The sequence below is a fragment of the Coregonus clupeaformis genome, chromosome 18 (genome assembly GCF_020615455.1).
Source record: "Coregonus clupeaformis isolate EN_2021a chromosome 18, ASM2061545v1, whole genome shotgun sequence".
Classification (NCBI taxonomy): domain Eukaryota; kingdom Metazoa; phylum Chordata; class Actinopteri; order Salmoniformes; family Salmonidae; genus Coregonus; species Coregonus clupeaformis.
The window spans coordinates 41,768,889-41,779,591 of record NC_059209.1 but is presented as its reverse complement, the minus strand read 5'-3'; the positions used below and the strand labels follow the sequence as shown (position 1 = coordinate 41,779,591).

General features: G+C 51.7%; 1 long non-coding RNA gene across 1 annotated transcript; it reads right to left on the bottom strand.

Moving 5' to 3' along the window:
• Positions 1-4,337: 4,337 nt before the first annotated feature.
• Positions 4,338-10,037, bottom strand: LOC121530787. The gene is made up of 2 exons (XR_005994061.1): positions 9,694-10,037; positions 4,338-4,542 (listed from the first exon to the last, which is right to left on the bottom strand). It is a non-coding gene; the product is annotated as an uncharacterized LOC121530787 (long non-coding RNA).
• Positions 10,038-10,703: the final 666 nt, after the last annotated feature.

Below are 10,703 nucleotides of genomic sequence, written 5' to 3'. Positions count from 1 at the left end.
AACCCCCCAGATTTGTCCCTGGTTCCCGAAACATATCACGATTTGGGGGAAGTGTTCAATGCCCCAGCAGTGTTCCAGAGTATGGTGAATGACGTCCTGAGAGATATGATCGGTCTTTTTGTATTTGTTTACCTGGATGACATTCTTATCTTCTCTAAGGAGCTTTCCAGCCACGTCCAGCATGTCAAGCAGGTTCTGCAGCGATTGTTGGAGAATCGCCTGTTTGTGAAGGCTGAGAAGTGTGAATTTCACGCCCACACTACATCCTTCCTCGGGTACATCATCTCCAGGGGAGAGATTAGGATGGACCAAGAGAAGGTTAGGGCGGTTCTGGATTGGGCCCAGCCCGGTACGAGATTGCAGCTCCAGAGGTTTCTGGGGTTGCGAATTTCTATCGTAGATTTATCCGTGATTACAGTCGTGTGGCCGCTCCTTTAACTGCCCTGACTTCTAGTACCAGAACATTCAGTTGGAATCCTGAGGCGGACCGATCATTTCTGGATTTGAAGAGGCGATTCACCAACGCTCCGAATCTCTCTCAACCTGACACTGCCCGTCAGTTTGTCGTTGAAGTGGATGCATCTGATGTGGGGGTTGGCACCATCCTGTCCCAGCGATGCTCCACTGACGGTAAACTCCATCCCTGCGCCTACTACTCTCGTCGTCTTTCGTCTGCGGAGAGGAACTACGATGTGGGTAACCGGGAGCTCCTCGCGGTGAAACTTGCCTTGGAGGAGTGGCGCCACTGGTTATAGGGGGCGGAGCAACCGTTTGTTGTCTGGACTGACCACAAGAATCTTGCTTACGTGAAATCGGCTAAACGTCTCAACTCCCGTCAGGCCAGGTGGTCGTTGTTTTTTAGACGCTTTAATTTTTCCTTGACGTTCCGACCGGGGTCTAAGAACGGTAAGGCGGACGCCTTGTCCCGGATGTTCTCCAAGACGGAGGAGAGTGGGGCCAAGACTGAGATGATTCTTCCCCGGAACCTTGTCGTGGGAGCCGTTATGTGGAGGATTGAGGAGGAGGTTATGGCGGCCCTTCGGACGCAGCCCGGCCCCGGTAACGGTCCACCCGGTCGGTTGTTTGTGCCTGAGTCGGTCCGTTCGGCTGTCCTCCAATGGTCCCACGCCAGCAAGATGGCTTGTCACCCTGGCGTGGCTCGGACGATGGCGCTTCTACGCAGGCGATTTTGGTGGCCTGCCATGGGAGAAGATACTCGGAGGTTTGTTGCTGCCTGTCCAGTTTGTGCGCAGAACAAGAGTGCCAATCGGCCCAGCTCTGGACTTCTTCACCCCCTACCGATCCCCCGGCGACCATGGTCGCATCTGGCCCTGGACTTTGTCACTGGGTTACCCTCTTCTGAGGGGAACACGGTCATTGTGACTATTGTGGACAGATTCAGCAAGTTCGCCCACTTTGTACCCATCTCCAAGCTTCCCTCTGCCTCTGAGACGTCCAAGATCCTGGTTAGGGAGGTTTTCAGGGTCCACGGATTGCCCAGTGACATAGTTTCCGACCGTGGCCCTCAGTTCACCTCTGCTGTCTGGAAATCCTTCTGTTTGGCCATTGGAGCTACAGTCAGTCTCACATCTGGATTTCACCCCCAATCTAATGGACAGGCGGAGAGAGCCAACCAGAAGATGGAATCCATGCTGCTCTGCCTTGTTTCCTCCAACCCCACCTCTTGGGTCTCTCAGTTGCCTTGGGTTGAGTATGCCCACAATACTCTCCCTACTTCTGCCACTGGGATGTCTCCCTTCCAGTGCCTATACGGCTACCAACCCCCCTTGTTTCCTTCTCAGGAGAGGGATCTCTCGGTTCCCTCTGTCCAGGCCCACATTCGTCGTTGCCACCGGACCTGGCATCGGGCCAGAAAGGCCCTCCTTAGAGTTTCTGACCGGTATCAGCTCCAGGCGAATCGTCGCCGTATTCCAGCCCCCGCTTATGCCATCGGAGATAGGGTCTGGTTGGCTACACGGGACCTTCCTCTGCGGACTGAGTCAAGGAAACTGTCGCCGAGGTTCATTGGTCCGTTTGTGGTAGAGCGAGTGATTAATCCTGTTGTGGTTCGACTCAAGTTGCCTAGTACGCTCAGAGTCCAGCCCACCTTCCATGTCTCCTGCCTCAAGCCTGTTCTCCTCAGCCCTCTGTTGCCCCCTCCTCCTCCTCCTCCTCGGATGATCGGAGGAGGTCCTGTCTACATGGTGCGCCGCATCATGGATTCCAGACGGCGGGGCCGGGGTTTCCAGTATCTCGTGGACTGGGAGGGGTATGGTCGGAGGTGCCATCATTGGATCTGCCACTTCACCTCCACCAACTCATCTCCGCCGCCCACTCCGTCTCCTGGATTACTCTGCATCTTTTTTGAATCTGTTAATAAATACTCACCTTCGTTCAACTCACCTCGTCCTGGTCTGCTTCTGGGTTCTGTCGTAGTGAACCGTGACAGCATGTAGAGGTCTGTAATTTTTATCATAGGTACACTTCAACTGTGAGAGACGGAATCTAAAACAAAAATCCAGAAAATCACATTGTATGATTTTTAAGTAATTAATTTGCATTTTATTGCATGATGACATAAGTATTTGATCACCTACCAACCAGTAAGAATTCCGGCACTCACAGACCTGTTAGTTTTTCTTTAAGAAGCCCTCCTGTTCTCTACTCATTAACTGCACCTGTTTGAACTCGTTACCTGTATAAAAGACACCTGTCCACACACTCAATCAAACAGACTCCAACCTCTCCACAATGGCCAAGGCCAGAGAGCTGTGTAAGGACATCAGGGATACAATTGTAGACCTGCACAAGGCTGGGATGGGCTACAGGACAATAGGCAAGCAGCTTGTTGGGAAGGCATCAACTGTTGGCGCAATTATTAGAAAATGGAAGAAGTTCAAGATGACGGTCAATCATCCTCGGTCTGGGGCTCCATGCAAGATCTCACCTCGTGGGGCATCAATGATCATGAGGAAGGTGAGGGATCAGTCCAGAACTACACGGCAGGACCTGGTCAATGACCTGAAGAGAGCTGGGACCACAGTCTCAAAGAAAACCATTAGTAACACACTACGCCGTCATGGATTAAAATCCTGCAGCGCACGCAAGGTCCCCCTGCTCAAGCCAGCGCATGTCCAGGCCCGTCTGAAGTTTGCCAATGACCATCTGGATGATCCAGAGGAGGAATGGGAGAAGGTAATGTGGTCTGATGAGACAAAAATAGAGCTTTTTGGTCTAAACTCCACTCGCCGTGTTTGGAGGAAGAAGAAGGATGAGTACAACCCCAAAAACACCATCCCAACCGTGAAGCATGGAGGTGGAAACATCATTCTTTGGGGATGCTTTTCTGCAAATGGGACAGGACGACTGCACCGTATTGAGGGGAGGATGGATGGGGCCATGTATCGCGAGATCTTGGCCAACAACCTCCTTCCCTCAGTAAGAGCATTGAAGATGGGTCGTGGCTGGGTCTTCCAGCATGACAACGACCCGAAACACACAGCCAGGGCAACTAAGCAGTGGCTCCGTAAGAAGCATCTCAAGGTCCTGGAGTGGCCTAGCCAGTCTCCAGACCTGAACCGAATAGAACATCTTTGGAGGGAGCTGAAAGTCCGTATTGCCCAGCGACAGCCCCGAAACCTGAAGGATCTGGAGAAGGTCTGTATGGAGGAGTGGGCCAAAATCCCTGCTGCAGTGTGTGCAAAATTACAGACCTCTACATGCTTTGTAAGTAGGAAAACCTGCAAAATCGGCAGTGTATCAAATACTTGTTCTCCCCACTGTATGTATGTGTATGTATGTATATGTATATAGATATATTTGCGGGAAAAAAACAACATATGGGGGATTGGAAGTGATGCAGACAATTACATTGATGGAAGTTACAATATATCTGCAATATTAAAGCTGATCTACCCCCTAAAAAATAAATACATAAAACAAAAAATAAAAATAAGGGGAAAATATACTAAACAAATAGAAAAATATATATAAAATTATAAGAGAGCAATACTTATTTATTATCACTGCATTATATTTATGTTAAACATCCTCTCTAAACATATTCACCTGCTGTCCCTTTCAGGTTGCATCGCAACGGAGCACTTCATGCAGAGAATTCCTCCCTGGGTCGGCTATCGGATTGGCAGGCATCCGTGAAAATATCGAAGTAACGCAGTTGAGAACTTCACTGGACGAAATTATATAATTCTGTGATTATGGGTTTTAGTTTTACAAAGCCATTGTAGAACTGAACCAGTTTTTACAAATCATCTTCATTATTAAAAGTAAATAGATCAATATTTACTGTGCTACACAAACACTGTAGACATATTTCACAGCTGTATGTACGGTATTATGTAGAAATGTAGGCCTACCAAAATGTCTTTGGAGAAAAGCTGATGAGTAGAAAAGCTATTGCAATAAAGATGGTTGAGAATTTACAAGCAAATCTAATCATTTCATTAACTGTTGGAATTTAATAAAATATTACATCATTTATGTCATTATATGTTTCCATATTAACTTGTTTTGACAGTAGGCCTACTTTCAGAGTGCTGTGTGTGGATGAGTGTAGGGAATCAAGCGCAGGAACCAGGATGACTTCAACAGACTTTAGTAAATCCAAAATCAGGTAAAGAGTCGCCAACCCAACCGGGCGGCGCGAACAATTACGCACAAACACAGTGCGGAAAACAAGAAAAAGCGCACGCAGTGCGAACTCTCGAAAATGACAACAAACGAGAGAGAACAAACTCCTCTGTGGCAAGCTGACAAAATACAATCACGCATAACACCTGACCCAAACAAACGAAACTAAATAGGGAACATAATCAAACACAAACAAGGGACAGGTGTTACAAAGAGACAAAACCAAACGAACATGAAACATAGAACGGTGGCAGCTAGTACTCCGGAGACGACGACCGCCGAAGCCTGCCCGAACAAGGAAGAGGAGCAGCCTCGGCCGAAACCGTGACAGTACCCCCCCCTTGACGCGCGGCTCCAGCCGTGCGCCGACCCGGGCTCGGGGACGACCCGGACGACGCGGAGCAGGGCGCGCAGGATGACCCCGATGGAACTCGGTCAGCAGGGACTGGTCCAATATGTCCCTCCTTGGCACCCAGCACCGCTCCTCCGGGCCGTACCCCTCCCACTCCACGAGATATTGAAGACCCCCCATCCGGCGTCTCGAATCAAGGATGGACCTCACGGTGTACGCCGGAGCCCCCTCGATGTCCAACGGGGGCGGAGGAGTCTCCTCTATCTCATACTCCTGGAGTGGACCAGCTACCACCGGCCTGAGGAGAGACACATGGAACGAGGGGTTAATATTCCTATAGTCAATAGGCAGTTCTAACCTGTAACACACCTCGTTCAACCTCCTCAGGACTTTGAATGGCCCCACAAACCGCCGACCCAGCTTCCCGGCAGGGCAGGCGGAGGGGCAGGTTTCTGGTCGAGAGCCAGACTCGATCTCCAGGTGCGTACACAGGCCCCTCACTGCGGTGGAGATCGGCGCTCGTTTTCTGCCGACGGATGGCCCGCTGCAGATGTACGTGGGCAGCGTTCCATGTTTCCTCCGAGCGCCGTACCCATTCATCCACCGCAGGGGCCTCGATCTGGCTCTCGTGCCAAGGTGCCAGAACCGGCTGGTACCCTAACACACACTGGAAAGGGGTTAGTTGGGTGGAGGAGTGGCGGAGAGAGTTCTGTGCCATTTCGGCCCACGGAACGTATCTCGCCCACTCCTCCGGCCGGCCCTGGCAATAAGACCTCAGAAACCTACCCACCTCCTGGTTAACACGTTCAACCTGCCCATTACTCTCCGGGTGGTAACCCGAGGTAAGGCTTACCGAAACCCCCAACCGTTCCATAAACGCTCTCCACACTCTGGAGGTGAACTGGGGGCCTCGGTCAGACACTATATCCTCAGGTACCCCGTAATGCCGGAAGACATGGGTAAACAGAGCCTCAGCGGTCTGTAGGGCAGTGGGTAGACCCAGCATGGGAAGGAGACGACAGGCCTTCAAAAACCGATCCACAACGACCAGGATGGTAGTATTCCCCTGTGAGGGGGGAAGGTCGGTAACAAAATCCACCGAGAGGTGGGACCAGGGTCGTTGTGGAATAGGCAGGGGTTGTAGCTTACCCCTGGGCAAATGTCTGGGCGCCTTACACTGGGCACACACCGAACAGGAGGAGACATAAATCCTCACATCCCTAGCTAACGTTGGCCACCAGTACTTCGTGCTAAGGCAGTGCACTGTCCGGCCGATACCGGATGGCCAGAGGAGGGGGACGTATGAGCCCAACAAATGAGGCGATCGCGTACCTCGAGCGGAACGTACGTCCGACCCACTGGACACTGTGGAGGACTTGGGTCGGTGCGTAACGCCCGCTCGATCTCGCCATCAACCTCCCACACCACCGGTGCAACCAGACAAGACTCTGGTAGTATGGGCGTGGGCTCAACGGACCTCTCCTCCGCGTCATACCGTCGAGACAGAGCATCTGCCTTCCCGTTCTGGGACCCAGGGATGTATGTGATTTTAAACACAAACCGGGCTAGAAACATAGTCCAGCGGGCCTGGCGAGGATTCAGTCTCCTAGCTGCCCGGATGTACTCCAGGTTACGATGGTCAGTTAGAATGAGGAAAGGGTGTTGAGCCCCCTCGAGCCAATGCCGCCACACCTTTAGGGCCTGTACCACGGCTAACAGCTCCCTGTCTCCTACGTCATAATTCCGCTCCACCGGACTGAGCTTTTTAGAATAAAACGCACAGGGACGGAGTTTAGGTGGAGTGCCAGAACGTTGGGAAAGAACGGCCCCTATACCGGCCTCTGACGCGTCCACCTCTACCTGGAACGGTAAAGAGGGATCCGGATGCGCCAACACCGGCGCCGAGGTAAACAGGTCCTTCAGTCTCCCAAAAGCCCTGTCCGCCTCAGCTGACCACCGCAAGCGCACCGGACCCCCCTTTAACAGAGACGTTATGGGAGCTGCCACCTGTCCAAAACCCCGGATAAACCTCCGGTAATAATTCGCAAAACCCAAGAACTGTTGCACCTCCTTCACAGTGGTTGGGGTCTGCCAATTACGCACAGCTGACACCCGGTCTACCTCCATCTTCACCCCTGACGCAGACAACTGGTAACCCAGAAAGGAGACCGACTTCTGAAAAAACAGACATTTCTCTGCCTTGACATATAGGTCATGCTCCAACAGCCTCCTCAATACTCGGGCGCACCAGGGCTACATGCTCTGCTCGGGTAGGACTGTACACCAGAATGTCGTCGATGTACACGACTACTCCCTGTCCCTGCATGTCCCGGAAAATCTCATCGGCGAAGGATTGGAAGACTGAGGGAGCATTCATTAACCCATATGGCATGACTAGATACTTGTAGTGTCCGGAAGTCGTGCTAAACGCTGTCTTCCATTCATCGCCCTCTCTAATGCGCACCAAGTTATATGCGCTCCTGAGATCCAATTTTGTAAAGAACTGCGCACCGTGCAGTGACTCCGTCATAGTCGCAATCAGAGGAAGTGGATAGCTGTACTTCACCGTAATCTGATTGAGACCGCGGTAATCAGTACACGGGCGCAGACCTCCATCCTTTTTCTTCACAAAAAAGAAACTCGAGGAAGCGGGTGAAGTGGAGGCCCGTATGTATCCCTGTCTCAGAGACTCAGCGATGTACGTCTCCATTGCCTTCCTCTCCTCTTGAGACAAGGGATACACATGGCTCCGCGGGAGAGCTGCTCCTGACTGGAGATCTATCGCACAATCCCCCCGTCTATGAGGCGGCAGCTGCGCCGCCCTAGTCTTACTAAACACCAGTTTCAAATCCTCATACTCAGGGGGAATATGCAGTGCTGTCATTAGATTCGGACTTTCCACCGAGGTCGCCCCTATGGAAACACCCAGACACCGCCCCTCACACTGGGCAGATCACCCTTTAAGAGCTTTCTCTCGCCACATAATAGTAGGGTCATGGGTCATCAACCAGGGAAGGCCCAGCACTACCGGATACGCAGGAGAGTCAATCAGATAGAGCTGAATCGTCTCCTCATGACCCTCCTGCGCCATCATTTGAAGGGGCGCTGTGACCTCCCTAATCAACCCAGACCCTAACGGACGGCTATCTAGGGCATGAACAGGGAAAGGCTTATCAACTGGAAGGAGGGGAATCCCTAACTCTATACAAAACTGGCGATCTACAAAATTCCCAGCTGCGCCTGAATCTACCAGCGCCTTATGCTGGGAACGAGGTGCAACCTGTGGAAAACAAACAGGCAAGGTTAGGTGCACGACAGAAAGCTCTGGGTAAGTAGGGCGCCTACTCACCTGGGGGACCCCCAATGCGTGACCTGCCTTCTCCTCCACCGGGGACCCTCCCCAACACCTAGCCGCGGTGTACCCTCCACGGCCACAGTTAGTGCAGGGAACGGCCCCCCTCGGGTTCCTACTCCTCCGTTCTCTAGCGCCAGCACCCCCGAGCTCCATAGGGCTTGGCTCGGAGGTGCTGGAGAGTGGAATGGGCGAACCCCACCCGGGACGTCCACGGGTGGCGAGCAGGGTATCCAGCCGAATGGCCATGTCGACAAGTTGGTCAAAGGTCAACGAGGTGTCCCTGCACGCTAACTCTCGCTGGACGTCCTCCCGGAGGCTGCAACGGAAGTGGTCTATATGGGCCCGCTCATTCCACCCTGCATCGGCCGCTAGAGTCCGGAATTCCAAGGCAAAGTCCTGGGCGCTCCTCATCCCCTGTCGGAGGTAGAACAGACGCTCCCCCGCCGCCTTCCCCTCTGGTGGATGGTCAAACACAGCACGGAAGCGGCGTCCATTCTCCTCCATTCGGCGTTGGCCCACTCCAACGCCTTGCCGGTGAGACAGGAGATGAGGGCTGAGACGCTCTCGTGTCCCGAGGGCGCCGGGTGTACGTTGGCGAGGTAGAGCTCCACTTGCAGCAGGAACCCTTGACACCCGGCAGTGGAGCCGTCGTACGCCCTCGGGAGCGAGAGCCGAATCCCACTGGGTTCAGGAGATGGGACAGGAGGACTGACCGATGGGGATGGTTCGGTAGGTGGGGTCGTGGGTACCCCGCTGGTTTCCCATCGGTGGAGAGTGTTCATCACCCCCTCCAGGGCATGACAGACCTGGTTAATCCGATCCTCCTGCCCACGAAGACGTTCCTCCATACCTGCTGTTGGCGCGGTCGCTCCTGCTGATTCCATGGAAGGATGCGTGATTCTGTCAGAGTGCTGTGTGTGGATGAGTGTAGGGAATCAAGCGCAGGAACCAGGATGACTTCAACAGACTTTAGTAAATCCAAAATCAGGTAAAGAGTCGCCAACCCAACCGGGCGGCGCGAACAATTACGCACAAACACAGTGCGGAAAACAAGAAAAAGCGCACGCAGTGCGAACTCTCGAAAATGACAACAAACGAGAGAGAACAAACTCCTCTGTGGCAAGCTGACAAAATACAATCACGCATAACACCTGACTCAAACAAACGAAACTAAATAGGGAACATAATCAAACACAAACAAGGGACAGGTGTTACAAAGAGACAAAACCAAACGAACATGAAACATAGAACGGTGGCAGCTAGTACTCCGGAGACGACGACCGCCGAAGCCTGCCCGAACAAGGAAGAGGAGCAGCCTCGGCCGAAACCGTGACACCTACTGTAGATGTTTTCTTAAAGGCAGTGTCTCCCTGTTCATCAGAATTCATGACCACAGAGTAGATTAGATCAGTTGAGAATTTACAGCACACAATGACTCCCTCGATAAGGAACTAGCTGTATAAATTCTCTAATACCTTTCTGGAGACCAAATTGGGAAATAACCTATCCATCTGGATGATTATGTGGCGTAGTCCTAGAGAGAGGCAATGGGATACTCTCAAAGGTAAACTACAGTATAAAGCAAACTACAATTTCTACTAAACCATACGTTTTTGAGGATCATGACAATGTGTTATGGTAATCTTTTGATCACTATGAAAAGAATAATCAAGATTTTCAATAAAGACGAACGATTTGAACTCGATTGATGTGTCTCTGCTAGAAAAAAGCTTCTTCTCCGTCTCCCCAGCTAGAGACACAGACGCGTTGCCTTGTTGTGTTCGCCCACATTCGCCCAGAGAGAAAATTAGTGCAATAAAGATAATAAATGGACTCGTTAATTTAATGTCTTAATGTGTGAAGACAGTACGAGGCAGGCAAACAGCGACACTGGTCCTTTGTAGCACAAACATGGTGGTTAAGGAAGAAACACATCACCAACTAAGCCTAAACCTCACCACGCTGATGGACATCTAAACACATTCAATGGTTCCCTGGGGTACCTTTGGCTTTAGAGACTAAACTGCGGGAATCCAAGATCCATATCCATTTTCATACCTAAGATGCTCTGGGGCAAACAATGGAACTCTATTCCCCTTGGGCCATAGTCAAAAGTAGTGCACTATATAGGGAATAGGGTGCCATTTGGAACAAAGACAGTGTATTTTAATGGGTCTGTTGAGGTTATAACCTCCAGGCTTGACCCTGGACCAGTTATCAAGGTCAATCATCACACAACATTTAACCAATCGAAGAGCATGGTCATTGACTCTACACACACACTGGATTCCACCCACACACTCACACACGCTTACACTAACTCCCCAACACACACACACACACACA